We start from the raw sequence: 22,826 nt of genomic DNA on the forward strand, positions 1-22,826 counted from the left end.
GATAGGACCATTGAGTCACTTTAAAAAACATCCCTTACCCCATACAGTGAATAGAGACATAAATGTCTAAAACTGTTGATTTAAGTCTTAATGAGATGCTCACAATTTCAAGGAAATAGAAATTAGCATGATGGAGCTTCAAAAGTACATGCCCATATATGGGTTTCCTGCCAAGGTGAGGAGCCGATCTGTCTAGGAAAAGGTTTGAAAACACAAACATTTTCAGGGACTGTAATTTCTAACAACCACAAGTTAAATGACCCCCTATTGAGTTTCACATGTACAGAAAACAGACAAATTGGCATTTAAAGTCTCTGTATGGCATAAATAAGAATAAATAAATCTTGCAAAATAAATAATATCTTCATATAGTCAAGGTAATCAAATGACATTATATATGAATATAGAAATTTGGGAGATTGTATAATTTTCTAATATTACATGAGTTTTTGCTAAGCTTGATAGGTGACTATTTTTGTCGTTCTAAAATGTTTAACTGTGTCAGAATAATAACCTCTGTATCTCTTTATTTTTCAGACATATAATTTCAGATCTGGATAGACAAGATTTATACATTCAAAATTATTAGAAATATGAAATATATATTATATTCATGTTGGAATGCAGTGCAGTACTGAATATGAAATACGCTGTGGTTTTTCTATAAATGCCAGGATGCTGGTGACATTTTTGATGGATTTTGGGCTAATCAGTTGACAGTGTAAATTGTCTTGATGTAATATAATAATAAAACCATAATGTATTTGGTATCTGGGAAATCAGAAAAATTATATGATACTACCCCAACTATAATTAATATTGTAATTGATTAATGCAATGTTATAGTATTGTTTAATATAATCATTATATGGGAAATATTTTTAAATGTTAGAAATGGTTAGATGAATCTGTTTGTTTGTCTGCTGCCCCTGATGGCCAAAATCCGGTATTACAGCCAAAAAAACTTGACTGTTAAAAGATACTTCCCAGATGAACCAATCCATGTTCAGTTTCAAAGGGCCAATCCGAGACAAGCTTCTGTTGGGTGTTTCCAGTCTCACCAATGATGGTACTGATCAAAAAGGGGGAGGGGTGAGATCAGATGATTTAACCCCAAGCATAGAGAGAAAAAGAGGGCTGCTGCTGGCTAACACTTGCTAACTTTGGCTGGTAAACTGTTTTGCTAAAACCCTGAATGAATAACTGCTGCAGTTATTATAAGCAAACAGCTACTTTTATTCTCCATATGCAACTATACTCCAATTTTGGTATTCTGAGGTGAGATTGTTGCTGTTGAGAAATATTGGATATTGATTTGTTTATCTGGGTAATGTATAAAAAAGTTGCTAATTACAGATAATATTTTAAAATAAAATATATGCATAGTCACTACAGTTAAACTACAACTGATAGATTTGAAGAGCATATTTATATTTTAGAATTATATTCATAGTCCTGTGTAATTTTAGGCTTGCCTTTTTATATGCCAAATATTTAAAGTAGACATTCATTGTTGCTGTATGTAGCAGACTTAAAGAAATAAATTGTATTTTAACCTTGTATTCATAGCCTGTGTAGTTTAAGCTAACTGTTCACATATAGAATATATATAATCTCTGATATTTCAATTAAAGTGTATATTGTCCTATAGTTTAACTAAGCACTGTTAAAATTGTACCAGTCTGGATGTTAGTAGGTAAAATCTTGGAATCTCATTGTGTTAATTGAATGAAAGGCTTTGTGAATAAGACTAGTTTTAAAGGTAAACTTTTATGAATCTTGCACAGCATATTTTAATAGTTTTAAACGTGTATAGTATTGACTCATACTCTGGTTCCTACAAATATATTTCAATGTGTTTATAGATATCAACTAATAAAAATAATTCAGGAATTTATATTAATGTTATGGTTTCTAGTATATGCATATTTTATTGGGGTTCAGTTTAAAGGATAATTATTAAATATATTGTGTTATAACCCTGCCATATACTGACATATTATTTGGAGGCATTGCATGAGATATTATTAATATTTATCATATTGATGTGATATATTTGTAGTAAATAGAAATTATTATAAAAAAGAGAAAAAAAATCATATTTCGAAATTAATATTTTGAAAATATATATATTTTTTGAAAATTGAAATATTGATTTTCATATTTTAAGATTGATATTAATATCTTGAAATATTATTAAAATTAATTTTTGAAAAATTAATAACAATATTAATTTTTCATATTTCAAAATTCATAAAAATATTAACTTTTCATATTTTAAAATTATTTTTTTTTTAATTTTTCATATTTCAAAATTAATATTGATATTTTTTTGAGATATAATTTTTTTTCTCTCTAATTGGTCAAAATTATATTAGCGTTTTTATCTTATCAAGTACAACACTAAAATAGCGATGTCTTCAGCAAAAGTAATGCTAGCGTTTCTGTACATGATGAAATTGTGCCCTCTCCAAGATCCTCTATCCATGAAATGGTTCAGGCAAAAACTCTCAAATTAGAAGCCATGAACCACCTCATGATTAGACTTGATATTGGGGATGATGTCTCCATGTATATTAAGGGGTGTAAAGCTAAGGCCAAAGATTTAGTTAGAGATATGTGGTTTGAAGATGGTGAATTATACCAAATTTTACTGCAACTTAATAAATGCACGGAATTTAGGGGGCGTGATGAATTAATTTTCAAAATTTGGCTGATCCTAACGTATTTGAGCTGTGAGATGTCTAGCCAAATGGCAGGACAAGACAGACAATTAGGACGGCTAAGGGTTAAAAATGATTCATTATGAGAATTTGAAGAAGCCTTTATTCACAGAAAGGTAGAGGTTCTAGAGCAGAGCTTTCCAAACTTTTCATGTTGGCGACACACTTTTTAGACCTACATAATTTCGCGACACATTAATTTAGTTGTACTGGCAAACAGGATTTTAAACTAACTTGTTTTAAGAGATAAGGACACAAAAATAAATGGTATAATAAGGAAATGTATTTACAAGTAACAGCATGTAAGTATGTGCAAGAATTAAAAAAAATTCTACTTACTATTTTAATGGGATGTATGAGGTTGATGAGATGAACACAATTTCTGAATATTTGGTAGAATATTAGATAAAGACACTTGCATTTCACCATCAAGCACTTTTAAGCTTCCCCTTCCTATCCATATATGAAGAGCAGGAGCAGCAATGCACTACTGGGAGCTAGTTGCAAAAAAAACCCCTCACTGACTTCAGCTCAGCATTTAAGTTGCCGCCCTCAGAGCTCGGTGAGTCCGATTGACTACTGCCCACGCTGCAAACACACTGCTGTCCCACTCACTGACTACACATGCAGTCACGAGCCAATTAAGGAGACTACATGTGCAGTCAGGAGGCAATGTGCCGCCAAAGCCGCCAATGGGAATAGTTTCAGTTCCCACTGAGCTGCGCCAATAGGTTAAGATGATCTGTGACCCACTAGGTATCAATCACATGTCAACCATGTGATATGCATAGCAGGCAGGCGGAAAGTCAGAAACCAAAAAAATTTTTTAAAAAAATTAAATTTAAAAAAATTTGTGCTGAAGCAGGGACACACCTACACACTGCTGCCGACACACTAGTGTGTCCCGACACACAGTTTGGAAAGCACTGTTCTAGAGGCTAATAAAAAGGTTTCTGACTTAAATAAATATAATCAGAAATTAGTGGCTGAATTTAAAGCTTTAGAAGAAGAATATGAAAAATGCCAAAATGAAAATAAAACTTTAAAAGCTAGATATCGTGAGGCTGAAAAAGGATATGAACAATAAATAAATAAATTAAAGAGACAAATCAGCAGTAATAAGGAACCTTTAAGTAATAACACTAATGCTGAAATGTTTAACTCAATTAAGGACTGGGTCAGAAATAAGTTTCCAGATACCAGACGGGAGGATAGACAAAAGTACCCAACTTATAGCCCTAATTCAGGCCCAGAGATAACTTTTTCCCCTAGGCAATTTCCTAACTCTGGAGGACAAGATGATTATTACGCCTCAGAGGAAGAGGGCAGTTACTATAGCGGGTCAGAAAGGGGGCTAGCTTCTCAGACAGCCCATATAAAAATAGACGGGTAAGATTTCAGCATAGTAAAGATAGGACAGATGAAAGGCACCCTAACTCAAACATAAAGCTCCCAATGAAATACTAAATAAAGTGTATGACACCCCTACAATAATTAAATTCCTAAAGAATGCAGTACGCCCATTCTCCAAAGGGGGGGCCACTTCCCTAATTGACCACTTAGAGGCCTTTGAAAATGCTTTATCTATAATGAATGTTACAAGTGAGCAGTGGAAAATTGAATTTCTACCCTGGGTATTTGAAGGTAAATATCACAAATTCTTTGCTTCACTAAAGGATATGAATATTCATTCCTGGGATGAGACAAAGCGACAGTGCAGAAAGGAATTCGGGCAACATCGCACTAAAACTGCAGCAAAAATAGCTGTATATGGTTTAAAATGTAGTGTAAATCAAAGCCCCATATAGTTCCTTTCTATACTGAAAAGTGCGTACAGTATGGCAGAAGATAATCCCATATTTGAATGCTCAGAATTTGTGAATTTATTTTTTGAAGCACTGCCCACACCCATCAAAATTAATTTAGCTAGAGATTGGAATGGCTGATCAAAGAGAGTACAAAGTTATACTCTATTCAGCAGTCCGGTGAACAGGGGGATAAAAGGGAGAGAAAACCCAATACTAAAATAGTGGCTGAAACTAGGGTGTCACCTAGCCCCCTCAATTTGGAGTTTAAAAAGAAAACCTATGCAGAGGTGGCCAGAGGAAAAAGGCCATCTCCACAGAGGTTTTACTCTACCCATCCCCCAACACGGGCTGAGGCGCAGAGAGACTATACCCAAAGTGGGGGACATACACATATTATTAATTACTCCCAAAGAGAAGAATACCCACAAGATAATTAATATCACCGCAAAGGTAGATACAATAAGTGACGAAAATACTCTCAGGGTAACCAGACACCCCCAAGTAAATAATGCTCCCCAAAATACTAATGCTGAACAAGTTGAACCCCACAGACAACCCCACCAGGATAGAAACAGCATCCCTGATTAAGAGGGGACCCAAGGGCCCAGGAATCACTACTATGGGGCATCAAGGGATAGGCCCAGGGGTAGAGGTAACTTGTACGATCAAGTAGATCAACTTAGTACCCAGCTAATTCGGTTGAGCGAACAAGTCGCTAATATGAGTCAAGCATTTACGGCTCAGCAACCTAGGCACAGTCATAAATAATGCAGTATCACCTGAAAGGGAGGGGAGAGATTTACAAAACAAAATGATAAATGTCAATAATGGTACTAATCATATTCTCTCCCCACAGACCGGAAACGGGCGATTTAGCTGTGATGACGAGCAACCTCGGCCAGAAAGCATTAACAAATGCCTTCCTTTGCAGCGTTCTCTGAACCTTGTTTCCACAGATGCAGTACACAAGAACCCAGTCGACCCTGTCATAGAGGGAACCTGTAAGAGTGAAGTCTCTTCTGCATCAGGTAATGCGGCGGATTCAGGTAACATGTGGCGAAGCCCACAAGTGTGCAATCATGCCAATTTTATGTGTGAAATGGTAGAAACTGCAGGGAGATATTATATATTAGCTGAGCTGCAGGATTCAGTCTCTAACCCTATCATGGGATTAATTGATACTGGGTCTCAGGCAACTATTTTATCCCAAAGGTACTACACACAGCTAAATGAGCTAACACCCCACAAACCTAAAATGAAAGAATTTGATGGTTCACTAATAGGTGTTGGGGGCAACTCTCTAAAAGTCCACGGTATGGCATTGTTAAAATTTAAACTGGGGAACAGGGTCATAAGACACCCTGTCACATGTAGTGGATCTGCCAACTGATCGTTTAATTATTGGTAGTGATCTCCTGAAGCGATTAAGCACCATAATTGATTGCATAAATAATGTAATTTGGTCACATGTAAAATGGCCAATTAATTATGAGCAATCCGGTATATCTCGCACCCGACATAACTGTCACGTGGTGGAAGAGAAGCCAGATGCTGTGGAGATTCATTACAGGAATAATTCTGTACCTGAAATCACTATCCTACAAATAGATGATCAGATTCCTTTAAGTGGCTCTGATGGTAATACTTTTAAAATTTCGCCTGGAAAGATAGCGAATATTTCCTTAGACGTGATGTATTAACAATATCTCTCCACAAGGGGGATCATTAAATCCCTAAGGGCGGGCAGGCTCAATACCTCGCAGGAATTGAGAGAGTTAAAGAGGATCTATTTATCCCTATACAAGTGCATGACATTGGTACAACAAAGTTTTAATTGAACTTAAAACAGGAAACTAGCTATATAAGCGAAGGCTTATTAGCGCAGATAGCTGAACCTAAAGTGATTAAATATCTTTCTCCCCAAGACCACTGTGTCAACAGCCTGGATGACAGGTTTGAAAGCTATAACATCACAGCTAAGTGCTTATTATCTGTCTTTATAAGTAATAAGTCAGTGAAACACCTGTTTTTAGTTCTAAATACTCCCCATAATCAAATATACATTGGCAATGATATCTTACATAGATATGCCATACAAATAGATTTGATTAACTCTTGCCTCTGGAGCAGGTTAAAGGGGGACCCTGAAGTATTTCAGGATGAAAGTGCAGCCCTGAAATCAAACCAGCAATTGCCATATGCTGTGAATATGCAGGTGTCTAACGATGTTATAATTCCTGCTGGGGCTGATTAATTTCTTTTACCCTTACAGGTAAAGAGAGGTCAGAAATTAAAAACTTCTGAAACACTAATTTGCCTCTCCGATAGAATACAAAATCTGGGTATAACAATGGCCCAGACTCCTTTGGTAAATATTGGAACTATTCCAATACATGTTATTGTGCATAACGTGACCCCACAGGATATAACTTTATCCAAGGGGACTACCATAGGATATGCACTGGAATCAAGTTATTACACTTTTGGATTCCAGAATAATATAATTGGGCTAATACCTGAAGGATACTTAACTGAAGAACAATTAATAGAACAATCCTTTGCATCTATGCCAGAGGGTCTATTTACAATTCAATCTATTTATCCCTTCAGCTCAGAGGAAGGCATCTGTAAAATTGAAGAAGCCTCTCTAGTATTTGATCAGCCGATCAAAGATCAAGAATACCCCAATACCCAGAGTGACGGGGGCAATGTAAATTATAATCAAGGGGACCTCACCTCTAGATTGGAAGAAGCCTATGAAATAGGACAGCCTAAAATCTTTCCAGGATTTCAGCAAATAGTCGAAGAGCAAATATCTTTAGCTAATGGCTGTTCCAGCGATGATGAATGCCAACAGCTGCAAGAACTCCTGATGGAGTACAAGGATCTTTTTGCTAGGGATTCTTATGACTGTGGTAATACAGACTTGCACATTGCAAGAATACAAACAGATCCCAATGCACCACCGGTCTTTGTTAAACAATACAGACTTCCTTTAGCCTCATATGATTCTCTTGCAGAAATCATAAGGAACTTGGAGGAAAGGGGTATCATACGACAGGTGCACAGCTCTTATAACAATCCTATTCTAGGTGTTCTCAAGCTCATTGGGCAATGGCGTTTGTGTGCTGAATTAAGACAGCTAAACAAACAAGTGTACATGTCTGGTTGGCCTGTGCCATATATTGACCAGTGCCTAGCGCAGGTGCAGGGATCCAGAATATTCACTACCATTGATTGTGCACAGGGATATTGAACCATAAAGGTACATGAGGAGGACCAGTATAAGCTGGCATTCTCATTCCAATAGGTCCAGTATGCATTTCAGAGACTTCCTTTTGGATATATAAATTCTGGACATGAATTTGCTGTATTCATGCATAAGGCTATGCTGATACACTGGAAAGGGGGACCTTATCTTATGTTGATGATGTTTTAATCAAAAGCACAGACTTTGAAAAACACATCGCAGAGCTTAAACACATCCTCAGTCAACTTAAAAGGGCAGGTGTCAAATTTTCCCTACAAAAATCTCAATGGTGCTGCACTCGCGTAAACTTCTTGGGACATGAAGTTACTTCTGAAGGGCTAAATCCTCAGAAGAAAAAGGTGGAAGCTATAGTAAATTCTAAAAATCCAACTAACTTAAAGGAATTGAGATCATTCCTGGGTATAACGAATTATTCTCGCAAATTCATTGATAACTATGCAGAATTAGCTAAACCACTACTACTTCTTCTAAAGAAGGATGTGAAATGGCACTGGAGTGAGTTTCAAGAGAAAGCCATCAAGGAGCTGAAGAGAAAACTCACTCAAGCACCTTGCTTAGCGTACCCTGAAGGTGGTAAACCTTTCTTCTTGGAGACAGGTTACACAGATATAAGCATGAGTGCTGTTTTATACCAAAAGCATGATAATTTAAACAAAGTCATTGTTTATGCGAGCAAAACTCTATCCCCAGTAGAAATAAAATTTAGTGATTGCGAAAAAGCCCTCTTATCTACTGTATGGTCTCTACAAAATTTCCGCAATTATATACAGGGCGAGAAAATTAGTGTAGAAACGGCCTACCAGCCTTTGCTATATTTGCAAAGTGAGAGATTAAGAGATGGGAATTTGTCTAATAGCCGCATAACAGCGTGGACTCTATCCTTACAAGGCTGACCCTTAGAAATTCGCTACAAGCAGAATAAAAAGAATCCAGTCGCACAGGGGCTTGCTGAGATCCTGGGGAATAATTATCAGAAGATGATTTCCTGGAGGAACAATTACATTCCCCATATAAAATGTATAATAAGGACCATTGTCAAACATTAACTTGGGTATATGTTGATGGTTGTTCTTACCATGCCACTATTGATAATGAGCGCAGATTAGTCGCTGGCATTGGTATAACTTGGGCAAATGGATTCCCAAATATATCTATAGGTTTCAACATTGAGCCAAGATCCAGTCAGGTTGCAGAACTCACTGCTGTTCTAAAAACCATTGAAATGGCTATTGAACATGGTATTCATGAATTTGTAATCATAACTGACTCACATTATGTGCGTGACAGCTTTGTTGAATACCTGCCAACTTTGAAAAGAAATGGCATGCAGAAAAGTAACAACAAACCAGTCAAGCATGGAAAGTTGTTCTGTGAAATTGATAATCTGGTGGTATCCAATGATTTAACCATACACTGGAAAAAGACCAAGGGTCATTCCAGGGTTCTACATCCTGATTCATTAGCCAAACAAGGAGCCATAACTGGAGAACTCTTTATTATTGACCACTTAATGGGTGCAATTCAGATAGAAACCATTACCAGAAACCAGGCTAAACAACAGAGTGAGCCTAACCTGGTGTAATTCTCCTAGTGAGGACCTGATCACTAGTCAAAAAGAAGACCCCATTGTAGGCATCTTCTATAAACACATAGAAGATCCTGAAAGCAACCCCATCTCAAAAGATGATTGTATTGGCAAAGAAGATCTTAGAATCTTAATGAAATCCAGAACACAATTCAAGTTACAGGATGGTTTGTTAATTAGAACCTCCAAAACTGGCATTCAACAATGGGTAGTACCCACCAAATTCAGAGGTCTAATGCTTCAACATGCCCATGATGTTCCCACATCTGGTTACCGTGGTGCCAAACTCACGTATGAAATATTGCGTGATTATGCCTTTTGGCCACACATGTTGAAAGATGTTCAAACTTATTGTCAAGGTTGTTTAATCTGTCCACAGTTCCAACCCACTGCGCCAACGCCTAGAGCGCCATTGCAGAAAAGGGGGATGGTAATGCCATGGTCAGATATACAAATTGATTTTATTGGTCCAGTAACCAGGTCATCAAGAGGTAACAAATACATGTTAACAGTGACATGCCTATTCACTAAATGGGTAGAGTGCATCAGTGCACCTAACAATAGTGCTGAAACATGTGCAGCGTTGCTCATCAACCACGTATTCTCCAGATTTGGTTTGCCCCAAAGAATCGAATCAGATCGAGGAACCCACTTCACTAGCGAAGTGATGACCAAAATGTGGAAAATACTAGGGGTTAAAAGAAAGCTCCATATTGCATATAGAGCTGCCTCAAGTGGTGGTGTAGAGCGTTACAACCAGTCCATTGTTAAAATCCTCAAAAAGTTTGTGAGTGAAACGGGTAAAGACTGGGATGTAAAACTACCTCTAGTCTTAATGGCATTAAGAGCAACTTCAAGTAGTGGTACCAAGATGTCACCTTTTGAATTGATGACTGGTTGAAGAATGGTTCTACCTCAACATCTACTATACCATACATTAGACCAAAATTTGATAAACTCTGCCAATACACACCAATATGTGGAGAACCTAAGAAAGCACCTTAGGTGAAATAAATGATAAAGTTTATCTATATAACTTTGGAAGAGATCAGGTTAGGGAGAAGAAATTTCTTACTGACAAAATATCTCCAGTGGCCTATAAAATAAGAATCCCCAAAAGGGATAGTCTCATAGATAAATGGGTCCATATCAATCAGTTGCGAGCATGTCATCCTAGGTCCCAACTACAAGTCATAGAGGGAGAATGAAGTGTCATATCCCAAAATGCACTAAAGACATACTGTAGTTTAAAGATGCCTAGCTGATAAGCATGAAGGCTCAAAAATGACGGACTCTCTACAAAGAAGACTGTCTATGATGTTACGGTCAACAAACTCACCAGATACCGCTGACTTTAAGCCAATTCAAACACATGTGTCCTACATCTATTTGAACTGGAAGGGAGATTTATGTCAGGGTATAAGAATATCATCAAATAATATACATATGTATACTTATAAATAATAATATGTCTGTGTAAACCAAATAATTTATTTTTGTTTATGAGACCCAAAAGGGGCACTATATGTAAACCAGCCCCCTCTCTCACTCATAAAATAAATTACTTGCATAACTCTTCCAGACGATGTTTGGCTGTATAAACAAAACCCCTTTGTTCCCATTTCATCAAAATAAATTGCTTTCAAAAGTTATCTTGGAGGAAGAGCAGAGTTTTATAGCTTGAGATAGGATAGGACCATTGAGTCACTTCAAAACATCCCTTAATGAATAGAGACGTAAATGTCTAAAACTGTTGATTTAAGGCTTAATGAGATGCTCACAATTTCAAGGAAATGGAAATTAGCATGATGGAGCGTCAAAAGTACATGCCCATATATGGGTTTCCTGCCAAGGTGAGGAGCCGATCTGTCTAGGAAAAGGTTTGAAAACACAAACATTTTCAGGGACTGTAATTTCTAACAACCGCAAGTTAAATGACCCCCTCTTGAGTTTCACATGTACAGAAAACAGACAAACTGGCATTTAAAGTCTCTGTATAGCATAAGAATAAATACATCTTGCAAAATAAATAATATCTTCATGTAGTCAAGGTAATCAAATGAATATATATATATATATATATATACACAGTATATATATATTCAGACAACATATTATATATGAATATAGAAATTTGGGAGATTGTCTAATTTTCTAATATTACATGAGTATTTGCTAAGCTTGATAGGTGACTATTTTAGTCGGTCTAAAATGTTTAACTGTGTCAGAATAATAACCTCTGTATCTCTTTATTTTTCAGACATATAATTTCAAATCTGCATAGACAAGATTCATACATTCAAGATTTATTAGAAATATGAAATATATTATATTCATGTTGGAATGCAGTGCAGTACGGAATATGAAATACGCTGTGGTTTTTCTATAAATGCCAGGATGCTGGTGACATTTTTGATGGATTTTGGGCTAATCAGTTGGCAGTTTAAATTGCTTTGATGTAATATAATGTTAAAACCATAATGTATTTGGTATCGGGGAAATCAGAAAAATGATATGATACTACCCCATCTATAATTAATATTGTAATTGATTAATGCAATGATATAGTATTGTTTAATATAATCATTATATGGGAAATATTTTTAAATGTTAGAAATGGTTAGATGAATCTGTTTGTTTGTCTGCTGCCCCCGATTGCCAAAATCCGGTATTACAGCAAAAAAACTTGACTGTTAAAAGATTCTTCCCAGATGAACCAATCCATGTTCAGTTTCAAAGCGCCAATCCGAGACAAGCTTCCGTTGGGTGTTTCCAATCTCACCAATGATGGTACTGATCAAAAAAGGGGAGGGGTGAGATCAGATGATTTAATCCCAAGCATAGAGAGAAAAAGAGGGCTGCTGCTGGCTAACGCTTGCTAACTTTGTCTAGTAAACTTTTTTGTTAAAACCCTGAATGAATAACTGCTGCAGTTATTATAAGCAAACAGCTACTTTTATTCTCCATATGCAACTATACTCCAATTTTGGTATTCTGAGGTGAGATCGTTCCTGTTGAGAAATATTGGATATCGATTTGTTTATCTGGGTAAAGTATAAAAAAGTTGCTAATTACAGATAATATTTTAAAATAAAGTATATGCATAGTCACTACAGTTAAACTACAACTGATAGATTTGAAGAGCATATTTATATTTTAGAATTATATTCATAGTCCTGTGTAATTTTAAGCTTGCCTTTTTATATGCCAAATATTTAAAGTAGACATTCATTGTTGCTGTATGTAGCAGACTTAAAGAAATAAATTGTATTGTAACCTTGTATTCATAGCCTGTGCAGGGCCGTCTTTAATATTGACTGGACCCTGGGCAAACATTTTCTTGGGCCCCCCCATGCAATTTTGTTCTCCACCCCAACATCTCAAAAAACAACTAAATCAATTTATTTTATAATTTTCTTTAATTATTAACCCAGCAGTGGATCATCCACTGCTGGGCTAATCATTAAAAAAATATTGCAATATGTGAAACTAGACCTAAGCAGTACTAAGAAGTAAATAAATATATACATTTCTCCACTCTGGGTTAATTTAATATGCTTTTGAATGTGATTCTGGTGTGAGGTTAGCTGGTTAAAGAGATTTAGGGCAGCCAACGGGAGCAAAGTCAGCCCTACCCAGAAACAATCCCCACCATCAGAGCAGTTACCTTGTAACAGTGGTAACCCCAGCAGGACCTTTTCTGATGCAGTGGGATTGGCTGGATGCCAAGTTAGGGCTTAGCATCCAGTGCTGCACAGTGCACATCTAAAACAGCACATGGCACTAGCTTGGAATGTCACATGACATCTGCACGGTCTGGCACAGTTTCTCACAAATAAATATAAGCAGAGAACTTTTGATTGTGATAATATTAGGACTGACTGTGTGTGTCCCCATGTCACATGACATCAGCAGTCTGGCATGAACTAAAAAAAAAGGATTTTTTTTTTAGGACTCTTGGGCCCCTCAACAAAGACTGGGCCCCGGGCAGCTGCCCCTTTTGCCCTGTGTTAAAGACAGCCCTGAGCCTGTGTAGTTTAAACTAACTGTTCACATATGGAACATATATATAATCTCTGATATTTCAATTAGAGTGTATATTGTTCTATAGTTTAACTAAGCACTGTTAAAATTGTACCAGTCTGGATGTTAGTAGGTAAAATCTTGGAATCTCATTGTGTTAATTGAATGAAAGTCTATTGTGAAATTGTGAATAAGACTAGTTTTAAAGGTAAACTTTTAGAAATCTTGCATAGCATATTTTAATAGTTTTAAACGTGTATAGTATTGACTCATACTCTGGTTCTTACAAATATATTTCAATGTGTTTATAGATATTAACTAATAAAAAGAATTCAGGAATTCATATTAATTTTATGGGGTTCATAGCATATTTTATTGGGGTTCACTTTAAAGGATAATTATGAAATATATTGTGTTATAACCCTGCCATATACTGACAGTATTTTGTGTAAAATATAAAAGGTTGGTATTTTAGGATATTTTTTTTTTATTAATAAAGTTATATTCTTGCTTATTTAATATTCTTTATCTAAACCTTCTTTTAAAAATTATATATAGTAAACTACTACATTTTCTATGGGGTTTGTTTTTATTTTTTTAGTATGTTTTACTATCATTCAATTGTTTATAACACTCATTATCATAGTCTATCTTATTCATCTTTATTGGCCTATATTTTTCTTATTCTTTAATTCATCAAGTGTAATCTGTTCATTTCTTTTAAATTTTCAATCTATGATCTTTTTTTTTATATATATTTTGTAAATCCATTTTAACCAACTCCAAAAAAAAATATTTTTGGGCTGATTTCAGATGTACAGGATACAATTTGGAATTATTTTAACATATGTATGTTTAATCTTATCTTCAACTCGTATTGGTACAACATTAGTCTTTATATGACTATTTGAAAAATATTTCTTTAAAGTGAATTTTCTTACATATGTATTTAAACTATATAGGTTTGGAAGGTATCTAATTGTTTTATAGAAGTGACATTTAATCCTTTATTTAATACTTTAATTTGTCCCTATTAATTTTACATGTCTCAAATAAAAATATCCTTTTGTTTTACGTCTTCTTTCTCATTGATATTCTGCTTTCCATTTCTGGACTGATTCTTTTTATTTTGTTTGGGGTAGTTGTTTCTGTTTTGAATAACCTTCTTTTCCTTCTCTCTAAAAAATACCTTCCTTGTTATCTTTTAAAACCTGAAATCTATTCCTAAATTGTATAAAGTGTAATTATTTATATTCATTCTGTGGTTTTCTATAATTTATCCTTCTTTCTACTGTTTCACATTTATTTGGGTTGCTTTCTGTTCTCTCCCTTATATTATATTATATTTATTCCTTTCCGTAATTTCCCATTGGTTGTTATCTCCCCTATAGGGATATTTTCTAACTTCAATTATTTCCCTTATTTGATCTTCATCTTTTTTTCTATTGCTAGAATTAGCTCTAGCTGTAAGTCTCCCTTTGTTTTGTTCTGTTCTTTCTCAGATTGCTTTCCAATTCTGGATCTAGAAAAAAACAACTTTCCTCTCTGAATAATTTTTCTTATCCCTTTTATATTTCTTTTATTTAGTTTGTTTAAACTCAGATTTAATTTTTTCTAAAGATTGGTTAATTCCCATAATGTTATTTCTAAAAGACATATAGATTTTTTCTTCTAAAATAGGGTTCTTCAAACCACAGATTGTTATCCAATACTGGTTCGCAACACCATGTTTACTGGGTCGCGATGTTATATATAAGAGTGTGGTATGATGTGTGTGTTGTATGAGAGTGTGTGTGGTGTATGGGTGTGTGTTGTGTGAGAGAGTGTGCGGTGTGTGTGTATGTTATTAGTATGTGTGTGTTGTATGAGAGTCCGTGTGTGTGTTGTAGGAGAGTGTGTGTGTTTTATGAGAGTGGTCTGTGTGTGTTGTATGTGTACAGGGGTGTTATATGAGTATGTGAAGTGTGTGTGTTGTATGAGTTTTTGGTTTGTTTGTATGTTAAATGAGAGGGTGTGTAGTGTGTATATACAGGGAGTGCAGAATTATTAGGCAAATGAGTATTTTGACCACATCATCCTCTTTATGCATGTTGTCTTACTCCAAGCTGTATAGGCTCGAAAGCCTACTACCAATTAAGGATATTAGGTGATGTGCATATCTGTAATGAGAAGGGGTGTGGTCTAATGACATCAACACCCTATATCAGGTGTGCATAATTATTAGGCAACTTCCTTTCCTTTGGCAAAATGGGTCAAAAGAAGGACTTGACAGGCTCAGAAAAGTCAAAAATAGTGAGATATCTTGCAGAGGGATGCAGCACTCTTAAAATTGCAAAGCTTCTGAAGCGTGATCATCAAACAATCAAGCGTTTCATTCAAAATAGTCAACAGGGTTGCAAGAAGCGTGTGGAAAAACCAAGGCGCAAAATAACTGCCCATGAACTGAGAAAAGTCAAGCGTGCAGCTGCCAAGATGCCACTTGCCACCAGTTTGGCCATATTTCAGAGCTGGAACATCACTGGAGTGCCCAAAAGCACAAGGTGTGCAATACTCAGAGACATGGCCAAGGTAAGAAAGGCTGAAAGACGACCACCACTGAACAAGACACACAAGCTGAAACGTCAAGACTGGGCCAAGAAATATCTCAAGACTGATTTTTCGAAGGTTTTATGGACTGATGAAATGAGAGTGAGTCTTGATGGGCCAGATGGATGGGCCTGTGGCTGGATTGGTAAAGGGCAGAAAGCTCCAGTCCGACTCAGACGCCAGCAAGGTGGAGTACTGGTTTGGGCTGGTATCATCAAAGATGAGCTTGTGGGGCCTTTTCGGGTTGAGGATGGAGTCAAGCTCAACTCCCAGTCCTACTGCCAGTTTCTGGAAGACACGTTCTTCAAGCAGTGGTACAGGAAGAAGTCTGCATCCTTCAAGAAAAACATGATTTTCATGCAGGACAATGCTCCATCACACGCGTCCAAGTACTCCACAGCGTGGCTGGCAAGAAAGGGTATAAAAGAAGAAAATCTAATGACATGGCCTCCTTGTTCACCTGATCTGAACCCCATTGAGAACCTGTGGTCCATCATCAAATGTGAGATTTACAAGGAGGGAAAACAGTACACCTCTCTGAACAGTGTCTGGGAGGCTGTGGTTGCTGCTGCACGCAATGTTGATGGTGAACAGATCAAAACACTGACAGAATCCATGGATGGCAGGCTTTTGAGTGTCCTTGCAAAGAAAGGTGGCTATATTGGTCACTGATTTGTTTTTGTTTTGTTTTTGAATGTCAGAAATGTTATATTGGTTTCACTGGTAAAAATAAATAATTGAAATGGGTATATATTTGTTTTTTGTTAAGTTGCCTAATAATTATGCACAGTAATAGTCACCTGCACACACAGATATCCCCCTAAAATACCTAAAACTAAAAACAAACTAAAAACTACTTCCAAAAATATTCAGCTTTGATATTAATGAGTTTTTTTGGGTTCATTGAGAACATGGTTGTTCTTCAATAATAAAATTAATCCTCAAAAATACAACTTGCCTAATAATTCTGCACTCCCTGTATGTGTGTTATATGAGAGTGTGTGTAGTGTGTGGTGTGTGTGATGTATGAGAGTGTGTGTGTGGAGTATGGGTGTGTGTTGTGTGAGAGAGTGTGCGGTGTATGTGTATGTTATTAGTATGTGTGTGTTGTATGAGAGTCTGTGTGTGTGTTGTAGGAGAGTGTGTGTGTTTTATGAGAGTGGTGTGTGTGTGTGTGTGTTGTATGAGTGTACAGGGGTGTTATATGAGTATGTGAAGTGTGTGTTGTATGAGTTTGTGGTTTGTTTGTATGTTAAATGAGAGGGTGTGTAGTGTGCATGTATGTGTGTTATATGAGAGTGTGTGTAGTGTGTGGTGTGTGTGATGTATGAGAGTGTGGTGTGTGTTATTACCTTTTACAACACTTTCAAGTTTGACTACAATCAGGAATAAGTTACGCACACATTTTAGTCACTTTGCCAAAAATTGGAGCTATCTTGTTGTCTAGTACTTCAGAAATTTTCAAACCAAGAATAAATATGGGGTCGCGAAAATATGTGGTATCATTGCACTGGGTCTTGGGGAAAAAGTTTGAAGATCCCTGCTCTAAAATACTTATTTTTATTATAAGGCTTAAAGGGACATGAAACCCCCCAAAAAATTAATGATTCAGATAGAGAATGCAATTTTAAACAACTTTCAAATTTACTTCTATTGTTTAATTTGCTTCTTTCTCTTGTTATCCTTTGCTGAAATGTTTTTCTAGGCAAGTTCAGGAGCAGCAAAGAACCTAGGTTCTAGCTGCTGATTGGTGGCTGAATATATATACCGATTGTCATTGGCTCACCCAGGTGTTCAGTTAGAAACCAGTAGTGCATTGCTGTTATTTCAGCAAATGATACCAAGAGAATGAAACAAATTAGATAATAGAAGTAAATTAGAAATTTGTTTAAAATTCTTTATCTGAATCATGAAAGAAATGTTTGGGTTTCATGTCCCTTTAAGTTGCTTTCTATCAGAATCACGACAGTTACACTTTCACTTTAATGTCCATTCAACTTCTGCTTATGTGAATGAAAATATTATTTTTTTGACTAATAATACACTTGCATTTTAGCAACAGTTGCTGCATTCTATTGTTCTACTATTTTAAGAGCATAAAATACAGGAAATTGAGCTGTGTTAAGCCAATAATACCTGGAGGTGTGTTTAAGGTAACAAAAGTGAGAACTGTCAGTGAAAGTCATTAAATTAAGCAGACAAACCTTCTACTTGAATGTCTAACACATCGCTGGGAAGTGCATTATATATAAGCAACATAATGGCAAGGGTGGTTTTACAAGAACTAATCTAACTAACTGATCTTTTCAGCAATTGTGGTGGTGGTGCAAACCTCTTTTTAAGGTTGATGTAAAAATAATTTATTATTCGATTATTAGTCACTCTAAGGTACTGTAAAACGATCTTTTTGTCAATTGCAGGGTATTAAACATCTTCCAATATATAAATAAGATGGAGGAAAGTATATGTTGCCATTTAAGAGCCCACGTAACCATGTAAGATTGTGACTTTTTATTTGTATTTTCAATATAAACATGTTTTTCATCTACCGAATGTGAGACTGGTTATTGGCCAATCATAACACTGCTGATATATATGTTAGAGTTTGTGAAACGCTCATAAAAACCTGAGTAAACTCACTTGAAGTTTCTAACCTTGAAATAAAACAGGACTATACTATTTTTATCTTTATATGAGGTACATTTAGTCTTTGTATTGCTTTTTTTTATTAACATATGTATATGATCACAAATAATTTAGAAGTTCTTAAATTTATCATATTTATTTGTATTATTATTTTACAAATGTAGGTTTGCAAACCTTTATAGCAGGACAAGCTCTATAAAAATTCTCCTATCCATTATGAATATATATATATATACAGTATATATATATATATATATATATATATATATATATATATATACTGTATATAAAATATAATATTGCCCTTTCCATTTAAACACCTTGTCATATACCATAATAACTTTTAACCCTTATACATTTTTTTAAATTAATATTTATATAAATATTTTTTATTAGATAGTGTATATATGAGTGTAGCACTTTATTTTATTATTTATGTTTGGCTGAATTTTTTTTTTTCTGTAAATTTTACGCTAGGTTTTCACTTGCTCAAAACTGCAGAGCGAAGTGTTTACTTTCAACTTGTAATACTCGTGCAAGTTGTGTACATTATCATGCAATTGATTAACATTGGAATGTGAAATATGTACCGTAAATATACAGAAAAACACATAAATACATATGTACACATTTATACATATATATATATATATATATATATACATATACATATTTAGACATGTATATATACATGTATGTATCTCTATGTTAAAGCCCTTTGCATATTTTTTTTTCTCTAACACCTGAGACCTCACATCTTTGAGCCCTTGTAACTTTTTATTGCAACTATTTTTAATATTTTTTATAATCGACATTTAACAAGGAAATAGGCCTATATGAGTTGATTAATTCCTTATTTTTACCTTGCTTAGGGATTAGGATTATTCTAGATTTAGTAAAGTAGCTAGAGGGTGATTTATCTTCTAGGAAAAAAGAATTAAATACTTTGTTTAATATAGGGGTAATTTCATCAGTAAGAATTTTATATAGTTCTCCTGGCAGGTCATCAGGTCCTGGAGCCTTATTAAGCTTTAGATTATGTATAGTTTTTTAATCTCCTCCTCTGTTATTGGAGAGTTTAATATATCAAGGTCATCCTTTGCTATTGGGGGAGTTTGATCCCATTCCAAAAGGAATCTTTCTTTTGTTGATCCACTGTCTTATCTTGATATAACTGTTTAAAGTAATGAAAAAATTCCCCTAAGATATCTTGGGGGAGTGTATATGTTTTATTTTTTGTTTTAATAAGAGATATGGTGCTATTCGTTTTTTACGTGTGTTCACCAATTTGGCCAGGAATTTTCCTATTTTGTTTCCATATTGCATATAGTTACTATTCCTCCTCAGCTAATTCTGTGTTTCTTTCTGAATATACCAGTTATTTCTTTGTTTTTTAACTTCTAAGTATTATCGCCAATTGTTTCTATTGTTATTCATAACATATTTTTGATACTTATTTATAATTTGTTTAGTGAGTTGGATCCAGTAAGAATCATTTTTCTTTTTTAATCTGCTAACATATGCGAGGATATCCCCCCTTATTACCAGATAATTTCTATGTTTGATACAGAACCTTTATTTCTATCAAAATAGTCAAACCATTTACTGGCCAGAAATCTTTGAAATTTTAGATTATTAAATAGCTATGTTGGAAAGAAAAACCTATTATTAGATGATTTTGGTGCCATAATTAGCAGGGATAATAAAATTGGAGCATGGTCGGAAATGGTAATTGGCAGGATCTCTGTTTTTTTAGTTAAGGAGAAAAGTTTATCACTAACTAAAAACATATCAATAAATGATAAAGATTTATGGGCTTTGGACAAACATGTAAATTCTTTACTATCCAGATGTGAATTCCTCCAGATATCCATTAAACCTAGATTAAAGCAAAGCTTTTTAAAAATGTTAATATCCTTACACCCTGTCAGGGCATTTTTCCCCTTCCGTTTCCTATCTAAGAAACCCGATGCTATCAATTTCATATCACCCCCAAGGATTATGTTCTGGTCAAATTCCATTAGCTTGGCTTGTAGGGACTCCCAGAATAGATTTTTCTTTGTGTTTGGACCGTATACGTTACATAATACTATTCTTTTCTGCCCTAATTCTAATTCAAGTATAACAAATCTCCCTTGTTGATCAATTTCTCGTCTTAAGATTTTGTATTGTAGAGTTTTCCTAAAAACCACGTCTCCTACCCAACCCCATTTCAGTTTTTGACTTTCTAACTCATTCAGATGAGTTTCTTGTAATAGGCCTATGTCTATTTTTATTTTATTTAAGTATTGTAATACTGCTTTTTTTTTCCAACTGGGGAGGTAAACCCACCAACATTCCATGATCCAAATCTACATGCCTCCACCATTATAGGTCGCTATTCTGCCTATCCAAGGAGGGAGGAGAGACCAAAGAGGGGAAAAAAAAAAAAGGCGAACCAACCTTGCCCCATCCTCAACCCATATCTTCCATAACATTCAGTGCTGTCTTTATTATCATTTCTTAAAAATCTAAACCACATTGCTACTATTACTATGAGAAGTATTCAACCCATCTCTCTAATCTATGATTCTCACCTCTCAAAATTGTATCCAATTCCTGTTGATTCTCAAAGGTCCTAAACCCTTCCTTAGTCTGAATGCTTATTTTGGCTGGATATAATAGCCTCACTATTCTCCCCTCCTGGATCAATCGTGTACAAATTGGAGCACAGAGCTTTCTTTTATTTGAGGTCTCATATGCAAAATCCTGGAAAATTAAAAATTTCTTATTTTGAAAAAACACTTCTTTCTGCAATCTATATGCCTGTAGGATTTTAACATTCTCTTGAAAGTTTAGATATTTAATGATTATCGGTCTCGGTCTATTCTTCCTGATTCCTCAAAATACCTATTCTGTGTGCTCTCTCTACTGTAAAAGTTATATTTGTTTCTGTGATTTTTAATAAAAGAGGTAATTGTACTGAGGCAAAGTGTGTCAGATCCTTCTCAGACAATGCCTCAGAGATATCAATAAGTCTCAAATTATTCCTCAACCTATTTTCAAGGTCTTCCACTTTCTCATTTAAGAATTTAACTTGCTTCCGAATATTTGTTAAATCTTTATCTTTCTCTATGTCCCTGTCCTCTAAGTCTGAGATACGCTGTTCTGCTAACCCTTTTCTGGCTACCATTTGTTTAATCTCTTGTGAGAGTGTATCTACACTAGTCTGGATGGCCTCAAACTTAGGTAAGAAAAGATCACTAATTTGTTTCAGTAATTCTGAGCTATTAACTAACTTGACTATTTTCAATGCTTCTCCTAACTAATCTCTTTTCTTGCTGCCTTCTTCCCGCCATGTTTAATGTTTTATTATTATTTGGTAGGGGTGTGAGGTATTTATCCATAAAGGATGATTAGGAGGGAATTAAATCCTCCTACCAGTCCCTGTGATTCACTTCTAGGGTCTAGTCTTAAGTAAAGTTATACTTTACTTATCTCTAGCTTCCTACCTTTTGTTCTTTATAGACATTAGATGTATTTATAATGAAGCATACTCATGAATTTTAAATCCCTATCTCACATCAATACTATAGAACTTTCTAGAATTACACATCTTACAGAATCGTACTAGGCCAGGAAGAGAAGGGAAAAAAAAGATCTATACAAATAATATTCAATTCAACAGAAAAATAATACTCAAGTGAATTTCCTTAAAGATCACAGAGTCCCATTGTTATCTGTTCCTTTCCAGCATTCTCATCGAAATGAGGGGAAGAGGGAAAGAGAAGCCGGGTCCAGATGTAAGTTCGACTATTTCCTCACATATGCAGCCAGAGAGATAGTGTGACTTTTAACCTCTGTTCATTTCTTAATAGACCAGTCCTTAAATTACCATACTAATGAGAGAAAAAAAAGAGCAAAAGAGCACCACATATGTGTATCTGCAACAAGACACTGTAGCATAAAGTAGCTGTGTACAGGGTACTCACAAATTTTGTTGGCACTCTTTTGTGCCTATAGATACAGGCTGAGCCTTCAACAGCAGCCCAGCTCGCTGTTTCCCGAGGTTATCCCAGAAGTAAACTCATAGTAGGGCTGTGATAAACAAGAAGAAAACAGAGATACAACATACATGCGTGAGTCTGTTAAACAGAAATTATATCTTGGAAAGAGTAGTCACAGGGTACTCACAAAAGCAGCGG

This window comes from Bombina bombina, chromosome 5 (assembly GCF_027579735.1).
Source record: "Bombina bombina isolate aBomBom1 chromosome 5, aBomBom1.pri, whole genome shotgun sequence".
In the NCBI taxonomy this organism is placed as follows: domain Eukaryota; kingdom Metazoa; phylum Chordata; class Amphibia; order Anura; family Bombinatoridae; genus Bombina; species Bombina bombina.